This window comes from Carettochelys insculpta, chromosome 2, assembly GCF_033958435.1.
Source record: "Carettochelys insculpta isolate YL-2023 chromosome 2, ASM3395843v1, whole genome shotgun sequence".
NCBI lineage: Eukaryota > Metazoa > Chordata > Testudines > Carettochelyidae > Carettochelys > Carettochelys insculpta.
This window is the reverse complement of record NC_134138.1, coordinates 64,150,312-64,175,060: the sequence shown is the minus strand read 5'-3', so window position 1 is coordinate 64,175,060 and position 24,749 is coordinate 64,150,312. Positions and strand designations below refer to the sequence as shown.

At 45.1% G+C, this 24,749-nt stretch overlaps 1 protein-coding gene across 5 annotated transcripts in view; it reads right to left on the bottom strand.

Moving 5' to 3' along the window:
- Positions 1 to 24,749, bottom strand: part of EYA1 (EYA transcriptional coactivator and phosphatase 1) — a 276,879-nt gene that overhangs the window by 198,345 nt on the left and 53,785 nt on the right. Inside the window, exon 3 of one of the 5 annotated variants that reach the window (XM_074987092.1) lies at positions 3,977 to 4,072. The exons of 3 other annotated variants lie outside the window; for them this stretch is intronic. The gene's annotated coding sequence lies outside the window, so the exon portion shown is untranslated. Of the gene's footprint in view, positions 1 to 3,976; positions 4,073 to 24,749 lie in introns of those variants that run through there. One more of the 5 variants, XM_074987090.1, reaches the window with a different exon arrangement.

The following is a 24,749-nucleotide window of genomic DNA, read 5'->3' as shown; positions in this document are numbered from 1 at the left end:
ATTGCAATCCTCTTCTCGACAGTGAGGGTGCGCCACATCTGGGTGTCCTGGTGCCTCAAGGCGTGGGTGAGCCACTGGCAGAGCCCCATGAAGGTCTGCCGGCTCATGCGGAAGTTCCACAGCCACTGATCATCATCCCATTCCCCCATGACCAGGTGCTCCCACCACTCAGTGCTGGAGGGGTAGCTCCACAGCTGGCGGGGCACCCGGTGAGTGGGGAGCAGGAGGGCCCAATGGTCTGGGGCGTCCCTTGTGCACCTGGAGAGGACAGCCCTGCCAGGAGCTGCTGGGTGGCCGCCCATGCAGCATCTAGCAGGGTGCCTGCCCCCCGGGAGGCGGCTTGGAGGGCCTCCAGCTGCTGCTGGACGTCCACGTCTGTGGGCTTGAGGTCTGTCAGGCTTGTGTCACCAACACAGGGCTCATGCAGTGCAGGCCAAGTGTGTCCCAGAAGGGCTAGTCTGCCCTGTGACCCTGTTCGCAGACTTTCTTGGCCTCTTATTTTGAAGGGGGGTGCTTGTGTGTGTGGACGCTCTGCTTTTCCTTCTGGGGAGGTCCCTATTGATGTTCCCCCTCACTATTTCAACATTGAACAACGACAGCCCCAGCCCCAGAGGATGTGTGGACAATACATGTCAAAGTAGCCTATTTCGATGTCGTTACTTCGAAACAGCCCACTTCGTTGTGGCATCCTGGGGTAGATGTAGCCCATGAGAAATTCCTCATACCATTTTCAGCAAACATTCTGCAGTTTGAAGCGTGTAGCTTTGTAGAATGAGGGTGCAGTTCCACAGCCAAAACTCAACTCAACCTCATAAATTAGACAAAGACAGGAACTTCTAGTTGGAGGAGCTGGGGTGCCTTTTGCTCTTACCTACTTCTGACACTACTGCACCTTTGCTGTCAGACCCTCCACTTTTTGTAACTGCTCCTCAGATCTCCATAAAGGTTGCTTAACCCCAGAAGGTGCTCTGGAGAAAACAGAACACAGAGAAGCCTTTTACACCAGGTTTCCAGCTGATTCTTAATAAGATGGTATGAGCAAATGAAAGAAAGTATTGAAGCTGTCAAATGTACTAAAGCCCTATTTCTGAAATCTCATGGTATTTCTGTCTACTACCCTCTTTTGAAAATTGTCATTTGGGGATCATGCTGGAAGATCCAAGAGACGTCAGTTTCCACAGGTTTATCCCAATTAATGATAATGAATGATGTTGTACAATAATTCTCTACAGAACATCTTTGTGGAAATCATTCTGCCACTATGAACGGTGAACAGAGGATCCTTTCCATGTACAGAAGGACTCTGTTCACCATCCATATGGTGAATACTGGACATTCACACAAGTAAATTGTATCCTTTACATCTCTAACCCCTAGTACTAAATATCTCTAAAATGAATTAGACATAAGCATTCCTAGGCTGTAACCCACTTCATTTTTGAGTCTTTAGAATGACACTATTTTCAGTTTTTAAAGCCAATGTTTAAACTTTGGAACACTTTTATATACCAAGTTAAAGCACATATCTAAATAGGCAGTGCATTAAGAACCAATCTTTTTTTTCCCTCGTTTCTTTTACAAAGCAGAGAAACAACCCATTAGTAATCACCAAAGATGTCTTCTGTTGACCTCACTGTAAGCAACTGCTGTAGAGCCATTAGCTTTGCATTTTATCTCATTATAAAGAAAGGGATCAGGGTTAAAATGTGGCCAATATCACACACACATGCCTCAAACTTCATTTTGGAGAGATTTAGTGCTAAGGGTTAGAGATCCAGAGGATATAATTTACTTATGTGTGAAAGTCCAAAGTATTCACCATATGGATGGAGAGATGGAAATGGCTGAACAGAGGGCTTCTGCACATGGAAAGGATCCTCTGTGCTTGTGTTTGCTAACTAATTCAAAACATGGTCAACAAATGAAAATATGATATTGGCCACATTTAACCCTGATCCCTTTCTTATTTGCCTCAAGTGAGGTAACAGGAGAAACAGGAGAAAAAAAGATTGGTTCTTCATGCACTGCCTATTTAGATATGTACTTTGACCTAGTATATAAAGGTGTTTCAAAGTGCCTAGCTTTAAAATCTGAAAATAGTGTCATTCCAAAGACTCAAAAATGAAGTGGTTTCCAGTCCATGAATGCTTATGTCCAAATAAATGTGTTAGTCTTTAAAAGTGCCACAGGACTCCTCTTTTTATGCAGAAACAGGGCAACATGGTTGGCTACCCCCCTGAAATCCATTCTTTGAAACTGGATTGCACATAAAACATGTTGTATAATCTGACATTATCTGATACTGAACAGTCATGTGAGTCCTGACTGGTTTCATTGCACCATAAAATTAAATTACTTGTTCCATCTTATTTAGTTCACGATTTGGATAATACTTTAATATCTGAATTCAGAGGCACCGTTGGCCGTAAAGAGCCTCCTCCAATGAATTTCATAAGGCTTAGCAAGGACTGTACTATTACCTTCATTTGAATTAAATCGTAAGTCTTGGGTGAAAGCATGAGTGACGAGTGTGCAGAACCTTTGCTCAAAATAGTCAGTGGAATATTTATGTAGGTATGGTTATTAAGAAGCAATTTGGCTTGACGTTTACCCATGCTGGAATTGATTTCTAACATGACTCATTACTAATAGGTTTATCAAGTATGATTTACTAATATGTCCTTCTTTACTAAAAAGTTTATCAAGCATGATTTTTATTTAATTTATAGACAGAGCATGTTCATAAGAAACATTCAACTATTCCTCGAATACCATCAGATAAACAGAATTTGAACAGAAAGATGCAGTTAATACTTTCTTAACTGTACATAACTGAATACTCTTTTTTATGGCAGGTGTAATTCTGACATCTCTCGTACAAATAACCATGCCAGTAATTTCTCATTTTGTTAAATCATTCATAGCCTCTTTGTTTAGATTTAAATTACAAGTGTCCAGTGGCTGAAGAATCTGTTGTGGAAAGTTTATTTGTACAGACTATGTTAGTTCAGCTGCAGTTTCTCCTGAGTGACTGAATACATATTGCTGTTATAACTCAGATTATGCCTTACAGTCCGTGTTCATTTTTCAAATCCTTTTAAAAGCAGGTGCTATAACATACAGCATGTGACAGTTTCTTGTCCTTACCTTTAAGGCATTTCACAACTTAGCCATTCCCTTCTTATCTGCTCAGGTTACAACACATCTTACAATACCCTTTGTCTCCTCTCCTGTCTGGTGATGTCAACAGTGATCATTTATCTGATTTTCACACAAGCACCAAAGCACTCTCTCCCAGGCTGCACCTTCTGAAAAGAATGCCATTCTCAAACTCAATCATAAAACCAACCCCCATCCCCCACCAGGTCCCTCCTTAAGGCTGGGTCTACACTGGCTGAGGAATATCAAACACTCAGGTTCAATCTTCTGGGGTGCCTTTCCATGCATGTGTGAAATGGTGTGTTCTGGAGTCAATGTCAACCCCAGAACTGCTTGTGAGCTGCAAGAATTAAGGAATTTCAAAGGGAGGAGTGCTCCCATCAGCATTCTACAGGGGAGACAGAGACAAATAGCAGCAGCTGCAAAATCGATTTTTGGTACACAAGTGGCATACCTAAAATTGTGTAGCAGCCGTCAATATTCAAGGAAAGTGTAGAGCCAGCCTAAGACTATCTTCAGCATAAATGCTTATGACAAATTGTCAACTGACAGTATTTAGATGGGTACAGTCAGAAGCAATTACCTACTGATTTACCTATCTCATTAAGAAACACCAACATCTGTTTCTACAAATTATTCATATGCCTAATCTATCATAGCTATTTTTCTGCCTCCTCCACACCCTAAGGGGGCCTTAAGCACAATAGTGAATCTTTTAATCCATAGATCTCAAGAATTCTTTGCAAAACATGGCAAGAGTAGCATTATTCCCATTTTACAAATGAGGGAAATGATACATAAAACTAAAGTGACTTACCCAAGTTCACATCAAGTTACTGGAAGAGAAGAGCATAAATCCAGGCTTCATGACTCAAAATCCAATGCCCTATCTTCTTGGCCATGCTGCATAACCCTACATATACAGAACATAGCTTGAGACTTCTTTTAAGTGAGAATTTACAGATACTGATTCTCTATTGCTCTGCACTGGTATCAACCTTTACATCAGTGCAGAGTGAGTTGAAAGTGGGTATAAAATGCTATCAAACCAAGATGGCCATGTTTTAGATCTACTTTGCACAGGCCTAAATAGTTACAGATGGACAAGGCAATACTCAGGCATGCCCACAAAGCTCTCTGGGTGAAGTGTGATCATCTTTACTTATGTTAGAAAGCAGAGGCAGCTACAGATTATTATAAACCCAAACATGTATTTCTCAGGGGCTCTACCACCAGTCTTGCAGTAACAAACAAGGAATCTAAAATAGAAAAGGAACTTGCAATGAAGTGATTTAGTATGATTACAAAAGAGATAGATAGGAGCGTTTGATCTTTTTCAGAACTCAGGACACTAAATCTAGGGATGTTAACTTCTGTTAATTGTTTAACCAGTTAAATGCTAGGGGGCAGGGAGGCTGGACTAGAGTGGCCCCCCTGCAATGGACAGGACTGCTCTGGCCAGCCTGTAGTGCCTCACCCATGGTGTGACAGGAATAGGGCAACCATACCTCCCTTTCCCAAATAGGGGACAGGGAGATATGGAGGGGAGGAAAAGGGGCGGCTCCTCCCAGCTCCACCAAGCCCCAGGGAAGTGGCAGCCGCTGGCTCGCCCCAGGAGCTCAGGGGAAGTAGGAGGGATGTGCCAGCTGTCCACAATCCCACAAGGCTTGGGGAAGTGACCTACACACTCTCCAGCCAGTGGGGAGGACCCAAATATGGGACAATAAATCCATTTTAAAAAATAAGTAGGGATGCCTTTTTGGGGTCCCAAATACAGGACTGTCCCACCAAATACAGGACAGATGGCCACCCTAGTCAGGAACCACAGCTGCTCCAGACCAGCTGGAGCATCCCTTTTGTTGGCACCGCCACAGGTGTGGGGTGCTAAAGCACAACAGAGCAGTCCCCATACACAGTGGCCTAGCCCAACAGCATCATGGGCAAGGGTGCTCTGGTTCAGCCCCTGGCACATTAGGGAGTGAGGGCACTCCAGTCAGGCTGGAGCAGTCCCAGTCCATGACATGGAGCGTCTTCCCCAGCTGTCCCTCTCCAGCTTCCTAACACAGCCACCCCTCTGATTTCTGGTCAAGTGTTCTCAAAAATCACTTTCTCTCTCCTTCAAGTTGCTTTTGTAACCCCAGAAGCTCTTTGTCTCCTTGACAAACTAGTCCACTGAGCTGCACAAGTGGCCAGAGGGGAGACATCAAAGCCAGTGGGCCCAGTGTTGTTCCTCACATGTGAGTTATTTGACATTACTGTTCTCTTTCATGCATAGCTGCAACCCAAGCCCTGCTTAAATAAACTGCTTTTATTCATAAAGTACCTCCCCGCAAAAGTTAGAGACAGAATATGTATTAATAAGTTACAGATCAGCTACACGTGCTTCACATTAACACTGAATCCTAAACATACTGATGTGTGTATCATGAAGTATCATGCCATTTTTATGTCAACTTTGTGCATAGCTAGAAAGCCGTATTTCTAAATTTCAGTGACAAAATTAGGGAATACTGAAATCTTTACAGCACAATACCCTCAATAAAAGGTGGTTCTGCACAGCTTATCTTTATCCCTATAATTAAAGTAATTAGATAAGAATCTAAGGAAACAACCAGAGGACATGCAGTGGTTTTTGTGAAAGAATTCTGTGAGAGGGTCGTGTGGTGTGTGGTTTTTGGGTTGTTTTGTTTTGTTTTTTCGTAAAATAGGCAGTGAAGCTACCACGTCAATGTCAAACAGCACAAACTTATGTTGTGACTTTTGCTATGACAAAAATGAAATTACATATTTTAAAATATTCATGTAAAGTATTTCTATTTTCAAAATACTTTAACATATATTAAGCCAGATCTTCAGCTACTTTAAACTGACATAGCTCTACAATGAAATTATGACAATTTATACAAGCATAAATCCAGCATATTAATTATTTAAAATAGGAAAAATCCACTGTGCACACAAAGGTGAAATCATGGCCCTTTTGTAGTCAATGGTAAGACTCTGACTTCAGCTTGTGCATGATTTTAACCATGTTAATTCATGACAATGTAGTTATACATTGCTAATTACATTGTTCATACATCTACAGGCATCTCTAAATACATCTCTTGTATGTAGTGTAGCATAATGTGGTCCTCATCCATGACTATGGTGCCAGGCACTGTGGAAATACAAATACAGTAAACCCTCAAGTTACATGAGGGTTACATTCTTGCAACCCCTGCATAATTTTAATTTTTCTGCAAGTCGGCAGGGGAGAGGGAAAGAGCTGCAGTCTGGTTCCCACCTCCCCTGGGCTTGCAGGAGCTGGGAAACAGACCAGCCCACTGGGGCTGGTCAGTTTCCTGGCTCCCAGAGTGGCAGGGAGCCATCAACCAGAGGGCAGGCAGCCTGGTTCCCATCTCCCTGCCACTTGCGGGACCCAGGAAACTGACAAGCTCATGGCTCGTCAGTTTCTGGGTTCTGCCAGGGCAGGGCAGCCAGGAACCAGCTTGCCACTTGGTTCCCAGCTCCCCTTCACTTGCAGGAGCAGGAAACTGAACAGCCCACCAAGGCTGGTCAGTTTCCTGGCTGCTTCTCCCTACCTTCCTCCAGTGGCGTGGCTGTCAGCCTGACAGCTGCACTACTGGGGAAAGGCAGACAGAAGGCTTTTAGCTTGCCTGGCTGCCTGCAGCAGGGGGCACTTAGGCAAACTAAAAGCCCCTTCCCCCTGCCTTCCCCCAACCACAGGGCTGTCCAGCTGGGGGAAGGGACCGCAGAACAGCTTCAAGTTGTGCCTAACTCGCATTAAAGTGAGTTACATGCAACTTGAAGCCACGTAGTTTGAGGGTTGACTGTACCAACAAATATTACAGGAAAGGTCTGCAGAAACACTATTTGCTAGCAGGATGTAGTGTAGTAAGGCAACAAAGCATTGGCTACACTTGGTTTATGCTGGAAAGATTATCTTCGCATCAAAATGGCTAGAAACATTTTTTGGGGGTTTATAACTGAAAGCTAAAACGTTTTTAAAAAATAGTTGCCAGACTTGTACACATTGCAAATAACTAGTCTTACTTATCAAACTAGACATGTTTCAGGAAAACATCTACACATTAAACATAAGCCTGTATACTAACAGAATTTTCTCAGTTATTCTTTAAAAATCAAATACCTAAAAAGTTGAGTAACTCCCCTGCTCCAGGCCATCATAAGCACACGCTGGACAAAAACATACCTGCCTCGCTGAAACATGACCTGCTAAAGCTGTTCTTTGTGTTTTGAAAGAAAACAACCCAAAACATGGCAAGAAAGGGGATGAGTGGGAGAATCAGTTCAGTAATTTGCATAATTTGAAATCTGCTATACTGGACTTAATTTTAAATTATGGAGGCCTGATTTCCACACATCAAATATATAAATACAGAGTACACCCATCGTTATTTCTGACATGCCTCACTAATAAACTATTTCTAAATATATTTATCCAGTTATTTATGAATTACGTATTTTGAATATGTCTGAGTGTTTTATAGAGATATTAGCATCACCAATGCGAAGAGCTTACAGTCAACCTGTGTGCATATCAACAAGGCATGTACACTTGAACTTGTGAATGCATTGTTAAAAATCAAAGCACTGCTATCTTGCTGAAGACCTCCTCTTCCGCCTTTTGAATAATTTACCAAGTCTGACTAATGCATGCTGAGAAATTCCCTATTTAGATGAAAGGATGTGTTTAAAAATATAAAGATTATGCAGGCCTAAAACCAATCTTTAAAAACTTCTGATCTGGCACTGCTGAATGGAATTTCTAGTACTGGGACTACTCTAAATGTTGTTTAGGAAGTTCCCATGCCAAAGGATTACAGAGAGATTAACCTTTAAAACTAAATCCCCCACTACCACCACCCTGCCCAATTAAAAAAAGAATCTACTATGGTGGTACTTCAGTGTGTAATATCTTGAGCCCTTGGTTCAAGTGAATGTGTGGCCTTAACTGAAGTAACTTTGGTGGTCCCAAGTCAGTCCCTAGGGAAGTCCACACTATAATACTAGGATTTCCTATTTTAATACAACTGAAATTCTGTACTGCACAGACACCCCAACAACTCACGTACTGCTCCTGGGAAGGGGTCAGGATGAAGGTCACTGAGGCAGTATGAGCAGACTCATAATAGTTTGATTGCATGAAAACTGACAGTGGATACATGAAGGACTCCAATGTTAAAACTATTTTCTGGTACTCATAAATTGCAGTAAGTTGCAATATCCTTGGTTTTCAGTTATGAATCCTGATTGGTTGAAAAAAGGCCAAGGAAGTTAGAACCTTTTCGTATGCAAGTTACTGCCTTCAAGAATTAGGTTCCTCATCTTTCAACCACAAACTTAAACATTCATTCCTCATCTGAGTTTACCTTACAATGCATATACAGGGTGCACCAAGAGCTACTAGGAAGGTACTTTACCATCTGCATACAATTACATTTACCCAATCAATTATTGTGATTTATTAGTTATATAGTGGTCCCCAAAGTGACATCAGCGGAAAAATCGCAGAAAGCAATGACAATTTCCAAACTCGAGAAGCAAGAAAAAGAGGTTGTGGTCTATTTGTATTTTTATATAATGGAAACAATGGTCACAGCACTGGAGATTAGTCTCATTAAATAATTTTGGAGGTTATCAAATCGCTCAGCTTTGCTTCAGCTTTTCAAATTGCCACAAAAGCTGTCTACTGCTTTGCCATAAATAATATCAGTTAAACAAATTGATATAAAATTACTGGCCATGTACTTAGAAAAGCTTCTAAAGTATAAACTTCTCCCAAGAGCCAGGTAATTCTATAAAGAGGCTGCCATTATTCCCTAGAAATCAAGAAATTTAAGTCATATAATAAGCATAATGGAAATGAATGTTCATTCAAAATTTAATAACTACTTTGTTTTCTTCTGTAAAAGGAGCATTTTCATAATGTTCCTTTATTCTGTTTGAAGCTTAGCTTTCTAGCCACAAACATACTAGTGGCTATTGTCTAATTTCTTTTTTTGACTTGAACCAAGACATTCATCCAGCTTTTAAATACTGCCCATTTCGAGTCAAATGTCCTTTACTGAGATTTTTTTCAAGCCTTTGAATAACTACAGTTATGGATCTAAGGACCTCATGAGAGTTAGTAAAAGTGGTTGGTTGTAAGAGCTGCTTTATTCAAAAAGGCACTGCCACCTTTACCTCTGGGCTGCTGCTGGCAGCAGCACTACCTTCAGACCTGGGCATGCAGCCAGACACCACTCTTTGTTCTGCCTTCAAAGTTGGGTGGCCACAGAATGGTTGCTGCTGGAGGACTGCCCAGCTCTGAAGGTAACACCACTACCAGCAGCACCACAGAAGTAAGGGTGACAGTACTCTCTGGTTGCCCAACTCTGAATGAACAATGGAGAGCAGTGGCTGCTGGCTGTGTGCCCAACACTGAGGAGGTAAGAAAATGTGGTCTGTGATGACAGAGAAATTACAGGGGAAAAGGGTCTGCAGCCTCTGCAAATAACTACTTTTGAAAAGTGGTTTCTCTTCAGGGATGGTTCCTAAGACAGGATGTACTGTCTCCATAATTTTTCCAAGATAGTAGAAACAAACACCCAGAGGCAAACCATTTAAAATTAAATGGGTATAGAAGAGGAAGAAGGCCCAAATAGTCTTCCCGACATTGTGTATCCTACCCTCACAACTGCCCCACAGGCCTGGGGAAGTGCTAGCTGCAAGTTATAGGAATAGCAACGAAGGCTCCTGTGGCACCTTATAGACTAACAGAAAAGTTTTGAGCATGAGCTTTCGTGAAACTTTTCTGTTAGTCTATAAGGTGCCACAGGACCCTTCGTTGCTGTTACAGATCCAGACGAACACGGCTACCCTTCCGATGCTAGACACCAAGCAAGTTATAGGAATGTATTCATTCAGCATCCAAGAGGCAATACACTTTAACAAATGCATCCTGCCTTCAAGAATCGCTGTTTGGCTCATAACACATTCTGCCTCTTCACTTACGCAGCTCAGCCTCTTAAGTGACATTACTATATATGTCTCCTCACCCACCTTCCTCTCCATTTTCACCTGCAGTGAAGATGCCCTGATCAGTTCCAATTTTGATTTCTACAATGGTTCTGATTTATGTTGTGACTTCATAAAGCTACTCAATTATTTTACTTTTAAATTAACTGCATTAGTGTTAATAAATCTGTATTTGTGCTAATACACATCAGATTTTTACTCATTAAAAATGTAATCGTAGGGGTTACTTCCTCCCTCTTCTTGCATGGCAATGCAAGGGGTCCAATCCTGCAAACATTTAATACTGGATGTAACACTTATCTCAGTGAAAACACTTGGAATAGCTAGCAAAACACCGAAAGAGGAAGTGTTTTTAAAACCAATCTGTAAACAAGCATTAAAAGCAGTGTTCTCTTTAATTTTTTCCAACCATGGGCAGAATGTTGTTATGTGCTCTAAGGGATGTGCAGAAGTGCACCACCAATAGAAACACATGCTGCTCACTGTGCGTGGTTATGGGTGTTCTGCTAATTAGGTGGGTGCACCTGAGTCTCTCCCAGGTCCCTGCCCAACATTCAGGCTGCATCTACACTAGGGGATTAAAATCGAATTCAAGGCTTTAATCTCGATATTAAAATGTGACTGTCTTCACATGTAATATCATTAACTCAATTTACTGAGTTGCAATACTGATTATAAAATATCGACATTACGGAACAGGTATAGCATTAATTTCAAATTTAAAATCTCCAATCAAGGCCAGTGTGGAAGCACTATGTCCTTAATTCCAATTTTTTAGCCCCCAGAAATGTCATGTATGTATCCTAGAAAGCTACGTGGTGACCCTCCAAGTATGGTTGCTTCGTAGCGCATTGCTGACAGGTGTGCAGGAAGAAGGTCAAAGTAAGCCCACGAAGTTTTGATTGAATTAGAATTTGAATTAAAATTTAAATTGGAATTTAGCAGCCCAGGCCTGCAAATAAAAAGGGCATCCATTATGAAAATATCCCTTTGTCCATCGCGCTGCACTGCATCAGTAGCCATCACACCCCACTGGTAGCAATTATCGGTAGACCCGTACTGCAATCATGAGCATTCAAGTTAGTGATCTGACTAGCACTTCTCAGGCTTGCAAGAGAGCCCCAGCTTGGACCCAACAGGAGATTCTGGATTTAACTGCCATTTAGGGAGACCAATTGGTGGTGAAGAGACCTCGGGTGGCCGAGAGAAATGCAGCCATCTATGATCAAATGGCGCACAAGATGGGTGCCCAAGGTTACTCCCAGGACTCTATGAAATGCCAGGTGGAAGTTAAAGAACTCCACCAGGCCTACCAAAAAGTCCAGGACGCCAACCAGCAGTCAGGGGTGGCTCCATGGACCTGCTGCTGTTATCAACAGCTGCACATGCTTATGGGGAGCAACTCCACCATGAAGTCCAGACTAAATTACGACATTTGTGGAGAACCTGGTATGGAGTTCAGGTGAGCCATGAGGAGCTGGGTGGCCTGGAAGAAGAAGGCAACAGAGAGAAAGGAAGGTGCAACAAGCAGGGGACAGAGGAAGTTGTTCCAGACAGCCTGGAGCTCTTCACCATTGACCTGGAACAGATCCCCTCCATGGCTGGCCCCTCCAGTCACCGAGCTCTCTGGAGCAAGCGATTCAGGTGAATGTTTATTCTGCATGCTACATGTGGGTTGGTAGTGGGTATAGGTATAGGTTTGTGTATAGGTACAGTTTTGCTAGCTGTGCTTCTGTGCCCCTCAGACCAGCATGTTAATTTTTCTTGGGATGGAGCATTTCTCCTTTTTGGAGATCTCCTTGAAGGCCTCATCCAGGCGCTCTTGTATTTTTTCACAAGGTTCTTGGGCCTGACTTTTTGCAGCTTCCACGCTAGCACACCTTGCCATGCCAGGCAACCAGACAGCAAACTGATGTCCTTCACCACATGGCATTTTAGCAAATTTTCCAGGCTTTTAGTGACATGGAAGGACTAGCTGTTCTTTCTCCATATCTGTTAGTTTTAGGAGGGTGATGTCTTCTTTGGCAACCTGCAGAAGCATGGGAATTTGCATCTTTAAAACAATAAAACAAAACAAAAAAACACGCTTCCTCTCCCTTTACGTTTTCCTGTAGCAGCCAGTGGGTGCTCCATTCCCCACCCCACAATGCAGTTTGCAGGCGCTGCAAGGGTTTCCCACACGCCCCACGTTCCTTTCCAACCAGCATTTCTTTTCATTTTTCATGACTCCCCATGCCACAATGCTGCCAGGCTCTGTTGTGCTTTTTCCATCCTGCATCGTCTTCCCCCAGCATTTCTTTTCCAAAATTTCTATTAGATTTTCAGGACTCTCCTGCTGTCAGGCTCTGCTGGGCATTTCCCCTGCCATGTCCCTTTCCAAGCACTATTTGTTTTCACTTTTCAGGAATCCCCTGCGTCATGTGAAGGATTCCTCTGAAGCACTTTTCCACTCCCGTGTCCCTTTATATCCAGCTTTTCTTTAGCTATTTTTTCTTTACATTATTTTTATTATGCATCAACCCCCACCCCCAACAGGCATCCATTTGTCACTGCCACAGGACAGGCATCCAGGACACCTGCCAGCTGCCCCTGCTTTGCAGACCTTCCCATTCCCACCAAAAGAAGACAATCACTTATAACTTACCATGCCCACAAAGCAATGTGTTGGATAAGTGACGGCAATCGAGGTATTGTGAAATGCACGCTTAGCGTACCATCATTAATAACCCATGTGTCCTTCAAAAGTATATTTTCAGTAACTACATAAAAACATACATAAAACTACATAAAAACACCCATTCATTGCACTTCAAAACACATTATGTGAATTGTATCTTAATTTTGACCTTCATTTTCCAGACCTAGTGCCCAGCGTTCCAGAGAAAAGCAGAAGATGGAAGAAATGCAAACAAGATCTGAACCTGCAGCATATGGAAAACACTGAGGCAGAGCACAAGCACCTGACAAAGGACACTGCTCAGTGGCGTAACAGTACTGCTGACTGGCATCAGAGTCAAGTAAACTTTAATGAGAGAATGCTTGACCTCCAACAGCAGCAACTGTCAAAGATGAATTAGGCTGCGGCAAAGCAGACTGAGGTCACGGCAAAGCTCGAAAAGGCCGTTACTGAGCAGATGGAGGTCCCGCACTCCCAGCTGCAGATGCACAGGACTCCAAACCCAGCAGGGCATCAGCTGATACCTGCTGGCCAGGGTACCCTAAGGAGAGGGCGTCCATCTCCCATTGTCACAGTCCCCACATGCATGGGGGTGGGAGGGAAGGCAAGGCTACCCTGCCACTCCAGCCCCAAGGGCCACTGCAAAAGTCTCTTCAAGCACCCTTGAGAAGGCTTCTTTTCCCTTCCACTTAAAACCTCTCCTATCCCTAAAATTAAATCATTCCTTTCAGCTTGATATAATTTCTTGTCCTGTAGGAGTGCAGAGGGCACAAATCAAAATGGGTGGGTGGAGGGAGGGTCAGTGCTGCTGAAGGCACAGGTGACCAGTTATACTCCCTGGTTCACAGAAGATGCACAGCTGAGAGAACCAGGTGGGTAGGGGGAGGGTGAGTACCACTGAAGGCACAGTTGGCCAGTGATGGTCCCTGGCCCACAGCAGACACACGGCTGAGGGAACTGAGGGGGTTGGGGGCAGACACTGAAGGCACAGCTGCATGCCACATGCATTCTATTTACTGCAACCCCTCTCCTCCCACCAAGTAAAAGCATTTATTCATTATGAAATGGTATGATTTATTGGCATTATGGCAGAGAAATACATAGGTAGCACGTGTGTTACAGATCAGTCATAAAGCTCTTTTTTAAAGCGTCCCTTATTGCTGCAGCCTGAGCGTGGCTACTGGTGGATGGTAGTGTAGACAGCTGTGAGTAAGCCCTGCCTATTGCCTCTGCTTCAGAATTCCAGATAGAAAGTCACCCACCTTGATTCATACGTTGTGCAAAGTAGCACACGGTGTAATAGTTGTGGGGCATTAGCTTCAGAAACATCCAAACAGGTCAATAAACATCTGAACCTCGCTTTCAAACGCCCGAAAGTGCATTCCACGATCATTCTGTACCTGCTCCATCTGTGATTAAAGTTCTCATGTGGGGGTCCAGGGCTCCTGTGTAGGGTTTCATCAGGCAGGAAAACAGAGGATAAGCAGGGTTGCCCAATATAACAATGGGCATCTCCGTGTCACCAATCTTGATTTTCCAATCACGCAAAAAGTCCCACCTAGCAGGTTTTGGTACAGTCCCGAATTTTGGAATATGCGCATGTCGTGAACCCTCCCTGAGCAGCCAACACTGATGTCAGTAAAATGACCTTTGTGATCTGCCAACCCCTGCATGACCATGGAGAAGTACCCCTTTCGATTAATATATTCTGATGCCAAGTGGGCTGGGGCCATGATGGGAATGTACGTGCCATCTATTGCCCTACCGCAGTTAGGAAAACCCTGGGCACCAAAGCCATCCACTATGGCCTGTCCATCTCCCAGGGTCACAGTCTTCCTGAGGAGAGACCGACAGATTGCATGGGCCATCTCCATCACCACAGACCCCACTGCAGATTTGCCCACCCTGAACTGATTTGCCACTGACTGGTAACTGTTGGGGGTTGCAAACTTTCACAGTGCAATTGCTACTCACTTATGAGCCATTAACGCCAGCCTCATTTTAGTGTTGCTGTGCTTCAGGGCGGGTGTCAGCATATCACAAAGTTCCAAAAGGTGGACTTGTGCATGCGAAAGTTCTGCACTCACTGCTGGTCATCCCAGGAACCCAAAACAATGTGGTCCCACCAGTCTGTGCTGGCCTCTTGCGTCCAAAACCGCCGCTCCACTGTCAGCAATGCAGTCATGGCAGCCACCGCTCTGAGTTCTTGGACCGCGGTTGGGACATTTGTTGTTCCAAACCATCCTTGTCGTCAGCAGCAGCAGCAGCAGCAGCACCATCAGTAGGATACCCAAGAACCACTAAGCTTTGAAATTAAAGGACAAATTGCATGACAGCCACTGTGGTTGCTGAAACGATCTATGCTATGAGTTGGGGAGTTCATGGAATGCTACAGCAGGAAATGGCGCAACCTCCAGTTCTTTTTTTGCATGGTTAGTGATGCAGTGAATTCTGGGAAAGTGCTTGGAATTATGGGATTCCAATGTGAAATGCCCACAAGCAACTGGGGCTAAAGCACTCTGAGATAGGTACCTACAATGCAGCACTCATACTGTCAAACTTGCATGGGGCAAGGGGGTTGCGGAGATTTGACCTGGAAAAAAAGGTGGGTTGAATTTCACGAAGCTTTTTGGACACTTTATTGGAATTCATAATATCAAGGTTAAATATTCAAATGTACTAAATATTGAATTTATCTGATAGTGTAGATGCAGCCTTAGCTTACAGGAACAATGATTCAAAATTTTAGCATTAAAATTTGAATGTTAAGGATTATCATAATGCAAACATTACATGACTAATGATTACAACATACTTTAGTTTCTTTCAGGGCCTCTAAGAGGTAGGAAGGCAAAGGGAGCAGAGTTTACCTGAATCCACCTAGATTCTATTTGTCTACTCCAGTCAGCTGAAGAAGTGGATCTGACCCATAAAAGCTCAGAACCTAATAATTTTTTAATCTCTAAAGTGCTACAGGACCCCTTGTTATTTGCGAAGCTATAGACTAACACTGCTCTACCCCTATGTGAACAGCAATAACTGAAAACAAACAGTGATGTTTTCTGTTGTAATCAAGTCCCTCATCCATATATCTTCCTGGCCAATTCAAATTAAAACACGCTAACCATGCTGTAAAACTGAAGAAGATAATTTTTGGGCCTCCAAGAGAAAGTTAAAAATCACAAGAGGTCCTCTTTCTTTTTTGTCAAGATATTGAACTTAACACCCTTCTTGACACAAAATATGAGTACATGCACTAGCAGATTCAGGATCAGGTTTACAGCTAAGAAAGTTATCAAAATCTGATTTGCATACATTGAACAGAACAGGTATGATGTAGATTTTAGTTAAAAATCCAAGATTTATAAGCTCTTTGATTTTACAAACCTATTTTAAAATATTCAATTCTGTATCAAAGAAACTATGAACATTAACCACACACTGGGCAACAGCAAGACATCAGTTGTTAACAAAATTAAAGTAAAATTGATAGCATGTGTCCTGGTGTTAAGTAACATGCAGCTTTTCTTTATTTGTTAATGGATTAAATAGCTCAGTGACAAGTATATATAATTTTTCTTGTGGAGCAACCTTCAAACTCTAATACAGGCTCTGAAAGAAAGTGGCATCTTAGCAGGTCATTTTCAATTTTAGTAGGCCACTTTCAATTATTAACGGGGCTGTCAAACAATCTCCAAAATTGCAATTAATCACATATTTTTATTTTAAAATCATGATTAATCAAATTTTAACTACACTGTGAAACAGTAACAGAATACAAATATAAACTAATTATTAGTATTTTGGGATGTTTTCTACATTTTCCAATATACTGTTTCCAATTACAAGGAAAATAGTGTGTAGAGCTCACTTTATATTATTTTTATAGTAAATATTTTCACTGTAAAAAGATAAATAAGTTGTCTTTTCCTATGTATTTCATACAAATCCACCCAGTCTTACTTCAAGTTCAGCCAATCACTAAGAAAAACAAATCTGCTTCCACTTACAAGAGATAATGCTGCCTGTTTCTTATGTACAATGTTATCTGAAAGGAAGGACAGACATTCACATGGCATTCTTGTACCTGCCATTGAAAGATATTTAAATATACTAAACATTCATATGCCCTGCCAGACTTTGACTTATTGCTTTAACGTGTACTGTATCGTTTTGGTTTTGAGTGCAGCTATGTTGAAAAAGTTCCACATTTCTAAGTTATACCTTCACAATAAAGAGACTGCATTGCAATATTTTATGAAAATAAAATGAGCACTGTACATGTTGTATTCTGTGTTGTAAATGGAATAACCTGAAAATGCAGAAAAACATCCCAAATATTAATAATAAATGTAAATGGGCACTTATTATTAACAGTGCAAATAAATTAAAATTAATAGTGACTTTTTAATGTAATTTATTTGCATTAATTGCATGCATTAACTATGATGATGGACAATCCTAATTGTAACCTTTCTAGAATTTGGTCTAAAAATTATCTAAGCCTCTTGCTATTGGTGCAGAATTTTGTTTGTTCCAAATTTGTGAAAAGTCCACAAAGCAATAGAGAAGAACCCAAATTGCATTTGTAACTGGCATAACCAGTAGTTTCTGAAGTGACATCCTGCCTTGAGAGGATACCAAATCCTGAAGTTTCTGGTGGTTATTCAGGAGTATCAGAAAGTCTCTGAAATAGAAGAGCTATAGAAGAACATTATGTATTGGCACTAAAAAAAGAGACCCCAGAAGTGACATTTGTGACTAGTCAGTTCAGAGGTGTAACTATTGCTCAACAGGGAGCCCTTTTTTGTAGGCAATAGAGGAACATCACATCTCTCCTTGACAATCCTGTCATCAACATCCTAGAATCGGGCTATTTCCATTGTTGTTGCTTAAAGCTCTGTGAGACTCCTGATTATAATGCTGGGCGGATTTAGGTCATGGCTGCTATTAAAACACTTGTGTTGAAGTCAGAACTAGAAGTGAAGAAAGAGACACTGGATTTATGGGAGAAGGAGTCATCGAGAATAATTTTTAATAATGATATATCTCTGCATCCTCAGTGAGACTCAATACCACCATCAGGAGAAAGAAGAGAGATTGATACCCAGATATCGTTGTCTTGTATAGAGAAGAAAACAACAGCTCCATGTGCCACTCCTGTCGATAGTAGATTGCTAAAGAGCTATATACACCTCACACAATGTTTCAATCAATACTGTCAGAAGAATATGACTAATAGATGAAGATTGTTCCAGATTCAGAGCTGCAATGGGACATTCCCTGACTAAGGTACTGTGCTGACAGTCACTTCCTGAAGGTCCCAGCCTTACAGACAGGCTATGCTTACTTCAGCCGACATGTCCTCTAAGACATGTTCCTCAACCACTTGCACTATGGGCTAGAATCTCTGGTTTTTCATTTTAGGATATGTCTACGCTAAGGCTACTGTTACACTACAGCACTCTGTCAACAGAAGTCACTGTCGGGATAGTTTTCCAACAAAACTTCTGTTGACAGATTGCAGCCACACACAAAAGTCAACAGGGAGAGTGCTCAGCTCTGTCAACAAAGCAGCCAGATACCTGCTGCTCTCTCGACAAAACGGGCGCCCCAAAGTACAGCAGACAAGGCTGCCCGTTGTTGCTGATGCCTCGTCTGTCGAGAGAAGGCTCTCCCCAGGGCATCCAGCTTTTTTGTTGACAGAATCTGTCAAGAGCAGTGTTATGCCTGAAAGTTTTGAGGCAGAATGCTGCCAATGAAAGCGACGTGTTTTGTCCAGATACTGTCAATAAATGCACTGTGTGTGCACGCTCCAAAAGTTTTGTCAACAAAACCAGGATTTTGCCAGCAAACTTGCTACTATAACCATAGCCTAGAAAATTAGGTCAAATTTATTAAGGTCAATTTTTAGAACCAGATTTTGTAAAGACGAGGGTGCATGTCCCTCGTGGCACATGAAGTTGATAGAGCACATCCCATTAGGGTGAACAGCTTTAACTTTGTCTGTGATGCACTGTAGCACTGCACTGTACCTATGCCACAGTTCCTGCTCTACCCTTGAATTCTGGGTTAAGCTCCCACTGTCTGATGGGACAAAACAGTGTGTGGGTAGTTCTGGGTATGTGTCATCAGCCTCCCATAGTGCACTAATCTCCTCCCCTTCCCACAGGAAAGGAACAGGAAACAATGTTTTTGTGCCATTTTTTCACTGGATATCTATGCAGATGCCTTTACAAAGCTACCATGGACCCTGTCCAGCTTAAAACTGTTGTGGCAAGTATTGTGAACACCTCGCACACAGGGCTGCAGTATGTGCAGAGCCTAAGCAGCAGCTGTCAGAGTGAAGACTGATGAGGACATGGACATACACGTATGTGAAACACTAGAAAGGAGGAAGATGGAGATGCTGGCTGCACTCAGCTATGTACGCAGTGGAAGACTGGTTCTGGTGCTGGGAAATAAGCTCAGACTGGTGTGACCACATTGTTCTAAAGGTATGGAATGATAAAGAGAAGTTACTCACCATAGTAACAATGGTTCTTCGAGATGTGTCCCCATGGGTGCTCCACAATAGGTGTAGGGCTCGCCCAGCACCGCAGATCGGAATTCTACCGGCAGTTTCTCCTGGATCGCACATGCGCCGGCGCGCACCGCTCCCTTGCGCGTCCCTGGCCACGTGCACGATCCGGTCCCCACCAGTTCCTTGACCAACCGCCTCAGATGCTCCTGAAAGACACTACACAGAGATCCGAAGCGGGGAGGATGGGCGGGTGGTGGAGCACCCACGGGGACACATCTCGAAGAACCATCGTTACTACGGTGAGTAACTTCTCTTTCTTCATCGAGTGTCCCCGTGGGTACTCCACAATAGGTGACTACCCAGCAGTAACCCAAGAAAGGAGGTGGGTAATCGGTTTATGTGCAGCTTGCCCCCGAAAGGACTGCTGTCGAGAGGCGGGTATCCTCCTCGAATACCCGATGTAGGGCATAATGCTTGGCAAAGGTGTCATAGGACGACCAGGTCGCCGCTCTACAGATGTCCTTCAACGCAATACCCTTAAAGAAGGCTGTTGACGCCGCCACCGCCCTGGTGGAGTGAGCCCTGGGCGGGGCCAGCAAAGGAGTCTTTCGAAGCTCGTAGCACATTTTTATACAGGACACAATGTGCTTTGAGATTCTCTGTGAAGAGAGACCTTCTCCTTTTGACCTGGGAGCAAGAGAGACTAGAAGCCTGTCCGTTTTCCGGAAGGACTTAGTTCTGTCTATGTAGAAGGCCAACGCCCTCCTCACATCCAGGAGATGCAGGCGTGCCTCCTTGCTGGAGCTGTGAGGCTTCGGGTAAAACGAGGGTAAAACTATTGGTTCGTTAAGATGGAATTCTGAAGAAACTTTTGAAACAAAGGCTGGGTGCAGCCGTAAGGTTACCGCCTCCTTTGAGAATACTGTGCAGGGCAGCGTTGCCATAACTGCTGCAAGCTCACTCACCCTGTGAGCTGACGTAATTGCAAGGAGGAAGGTTGTTTTTATCGTAAGGAGACGTAGGGGAACTGTGGCTAATGGTTCAAAAGGTGGACTTGTGAGCGTGCTGAGCACCAGGTCCAGGTTCCACGATGGTGGAAGCGGTTTCCGAGGGGGGTACAGGTTTACCAACCCCTTCAAGAACCTGGTAACGACAGGATGGGCAAATACCGTGGGCCCCTCCTCTATATGCCAAAAGGCTGATATAGCGGCGAGGTGGACTTTTAGCAAGGATACGGAAAGTCCGCCCCTCTTGAGGTCCAGTAAGTATTCGAGTATTACTGGTATAGGAATGTCAAGGGGAGCTAACTGCTTGGCGGAACACCAGGCTGTGAATCGAGTCCATTTCTGCTTATAAGTCTTCCTGGTGGAGGTCCTTCGGCTACTTTCCAGGACTTGTTGTACTCCCTCCGTGCATGTACTTTCTAAGGAGCTGAGCCATGGATTAGCCATGCTTGTAGGCGCAGGCTCTGAGGGTTCGGGTGCACTATGGACCCCTGGGCCTGCGTGAGTAGGTCAGGTGCCACCGGTAGGGGGAGCGGTGGGCGGTCCGACATGCGCAGAAGCAAGGGAAACCATTGCTGCTGATCCCACATTGGGACTACTAGTATCATGTGAGCTCTCTCCCTTCTGGCTTTCTGCAAGACTTTGTGGATAAGCGCTGTGGGGGGTAACGCGTAAAGTAGGGGGCCCTTCCATGGAATCATGAATGCGTCCTCCAGGGACCCCCGCCCCACTCCTGTCCTGGAGCAGTACTGGGGACACTTCTTGTTGTGCTGTGTGGCAAACAGATCGATCTGGGGAAACCCCCATGTATGAAAGATCGGTCGTAGCAGATCGGTGCAGATCTGCCATTCGTGTGTGAGTGTGAAGTGCCTGCTCAGCTGATCTGCTTTCACATTGTGAGCGCCCAGCAAGTACGAGGCTTTCAACGTAATGTTGTTGGCGATGCACCAGTTCCACAGTCGGACTGCTTCCGCACATAGGGCACGGGATCGGGCTCCTCCTTGCCGATTTATGTAAAACATAGTGGAGGTATTGTCTGTATTGATCCCGACTACTTTGCCACATACGTAGTCTCAGAAATGCTTGCAGGTGTTGAACACTGCTCTGAGCTCCAGTATGTTTATGTGCAGTGCCTGTTCCACAGGGGACCACAGCCCTTGCGTCACCTTGTCGTCGATGTGCGCTCCCCATCCTATGTGGGAGGCGTCGGTAGTAAGAAAAATAGAAATTTGTGGTTGGTGAAAGGGCACCTCTGCTAACAAGTTCTTGGAGTTTTCCCACCACGCCAGGGATCTGCGCACCTCTGTCGTGGGCGACACTACCCTGTGAACAGTGTGGGATGCCGGTTTGTAGACGCTCGCCAGCCAATGCTGCAGGCTTCACATGTGCAATCTGGCATTCTGTACCACAAATGTTGCTGCCGCCATATGGCCCAGCAGCTGTAAGCACGTTAAGACCGGCACCATGGGGCTGTATGTAATGACTTGCACCAGCGAACTGATGGCACGAAAGCGGGCGTCAGGTAGGTACACCCTTGCTGTGATAGAGTTTATGCGTGCCCCTATGAACTCTATGTCCTGTGTGGGGTCGGTCTTTGACTTCGCGAGGTTGATGACTAGGCCCAGCGAAGAAAACGTGTCCGCTGTGATGCGTATCATGCGTAGGACCTCTGCCTTCGAGGCCCCTTTCAGTAGGCAGTCGTCCAGGTATGGAAATATGAATACCCCCATCTGTGCAGGTAGGCTGACACCACTGCCAAGGTTTTGGTAAAGACTCTGGGGGCCGAGGAGAGGCCGAACGGAAGAACCCTGTACTGGAAGTGTTCCTTGCCGACCATGAAGTGGAGGAAGCGCCTGTGTGCCGGGTGGATCGTTATATGAAAGTAAGCATCTTGTAAGTCGAGGGCTGCAAACCAATCTCCATCGTCCAGTGCCGTGAGTATGGAGGCGACTGTAATCATCCAAAACCGTTGCTTGCGCAAGTAGCGGTTGAGGCCCCGAAGATCTAAGATGGGCCTCCAGCCTCCTCTTTTCTTCTCTGTGAGGAAATAGCATGAATAAAACACTTTCCCCCGGAATTGTTCCAGCACTCTTTCCACTGCCCCTATGAACATAAGGTGGTCCACCTCCTGTTTGAGCCTCGCCTCATGGGCAGCGTCCCGGAGGCGGGGCCTGGAGAGAGGCTTCGTCGGTGGGAGCGACTGGAAGGGGATCGCGTAACCCATGGCTATGATCTCCAGCACCCATTTGTCTGCGGTGATCTTTTGCCGTTGGGAGTGAAACGGTCTGAGGCGATGATGGAACATGAGATGAGAGTGGCATTGCGCGATGGTAGTGATAGTGCAGCCCTCGACATGCCCGTCAAACTTGTTGCCTTTGGGCCTGTCCCGAGGGTGTACGGCTTTGTTGGGAACGTCGCCTGGGAGTTCTGTACTGTTGCTGCTGTTGATGTCGCCCTTGGTCATAGCCCCGTTGATACTGTGTACGGTGTGGTTGGTACAGGTAGCGTCTTTGCTGAGGGTAATATTTTTTCTTCCTATATGGAGGGGTATAAATACCCAGGGTTCTAAGTGTAGCTCTCGAGTCCTTACTGGAGTGGAGGACCGAGTCAGTTGAGTCTGCAAACAACTTTTGCATGTCAAAGGGAACATCCACGATCTTCGCCTGTAGATCCCTCGGGATGCCCAATGTCTGGAGCTAGGATTCTCTACGCATGACCACTGCTGTAGCCATTGAGCGTGCCACCATATCTGCCACATCCAGGGTGATCTGGACTCCCGTCCTCGAAGCTGCGTAGCCCTCTTGCAGAATTGCCTTTAACACCGGCTTCTTATCTTCCAGAAGTTAATCCATGAGAGAAGTGAGCCTGGAGTAATTATTGAAGTTATGGTTCGCTAGGTGTGCCGCATAATTTGCCATTCTCAATAGCAGGGTGGAAGAGGAATATACCTTCCTGCCAAACAGCTCTAGCTTCTTGGCCTCTTTGTCCGATCCCCCCAATTTGTACTGAGAAGTCTTTGACCTCTGCTGTGACGATTCGACCACCAGTGAGTTCGGTTGTGGGTGACTGAAGAGGAACTCCATGCCCTTTGCCGGGATGAAGTATTTCTTATCCGCTCTTTTGTTCATAGGCGGAACAGAGGCCAGAGTCTGCCATATGATTGTGGCTGACTCCATAATGGCTTCGTCCAGTGGGATAGCAATTTTGGATGAAGCCGGGGGTCTCAAATTTTTCAGGAGTTTGTGATGTTTCTCCTGCACTTCTGCCATTTGAATGCCTTGCGTGAAAGCCACCCTTTTAAACAGCTCCTGAAACTGTTTAAGGTCATCCGGGGGAGCGACATCCCCGGGGGCCATGGCCTCATCTGGGGAGGATGAGGAGGAACCACTAGGGTAAACCTCCCTCGAACTCTCAGGTTCCTGCGGCCGATGGTATACCTGCTCGCTGGAGGATTGCGAAGGAAAGTCTCGGGGTTCTAAAATTAACTCCCCTTGAGATAACTGAGTTTCCATCCCCACCCGGGAGTGTCCACGGGGGTATTGGCTGGCCGGGGGGGACCTGCCCCTGGGCGTAGGCCTGCGGTGTCTGTGTCCAGCATGATAGGAACGACCATGGCAGCACGGGCATGAGTCCGGGGAGGAGACCTGGACCACTCTCGGGGTGTGTACCCCCAATGTCTGGGAGAGCGAGACCTCCGCAATGACACAGATAGCGGTGACACTGGTTTGTGATAGTACTCCAGCGTATCCAATCCCAGAAAGGGTGAAGGTGGCCCAAGCCATGGTGACATTGGTTGGAGGAATGGAGAAGGAGGTTCTGGATAGGCCGGTGGAGACCCAGGCCTTCTGGGCGGTGTGTGTAGCACAGGGGGAGAGCTTGTTGTTAGCAGCAGCGCAGCCCTGTCTGGAGAAGGGCTGCGGTGCCGTGTTTTTGCTCTTGCCTTTCCCCTCCCCTGCGGGGCTGGCACCGCCCCCTTCCGTGCCGGGGATCTCGGGCCCGCTGTCGGCGCCGCACTCTGCCCGCTCAGCTGCGGTGCCACACGGATAACATCCTCTGGTGCCTGCGGGCTCTGTGTCTGCTGGCCCTGCACCGTTGGTGCCGCGGGGGTCGGTGCCGCCGGCTCCTGCGCTGGCCTGGCCACTGCTCTAGGCGCTGCGCGTGCCGGCTATTTTGTAATCGGAGGCTCAGCCTCTGCCACGTGCGCTGCCGCGGTGCCGCTTGCCTGAGTATGCGGCTGGGGGCTGTGTGCTCCGCCCGTCCCGCTCACTGAGACCGCTGGCAGGGATCGAGCTGGGGAGAGCTTCCTCCGTTTTTGCACCGAGGGGGTCAGAGAAGCTGCCCT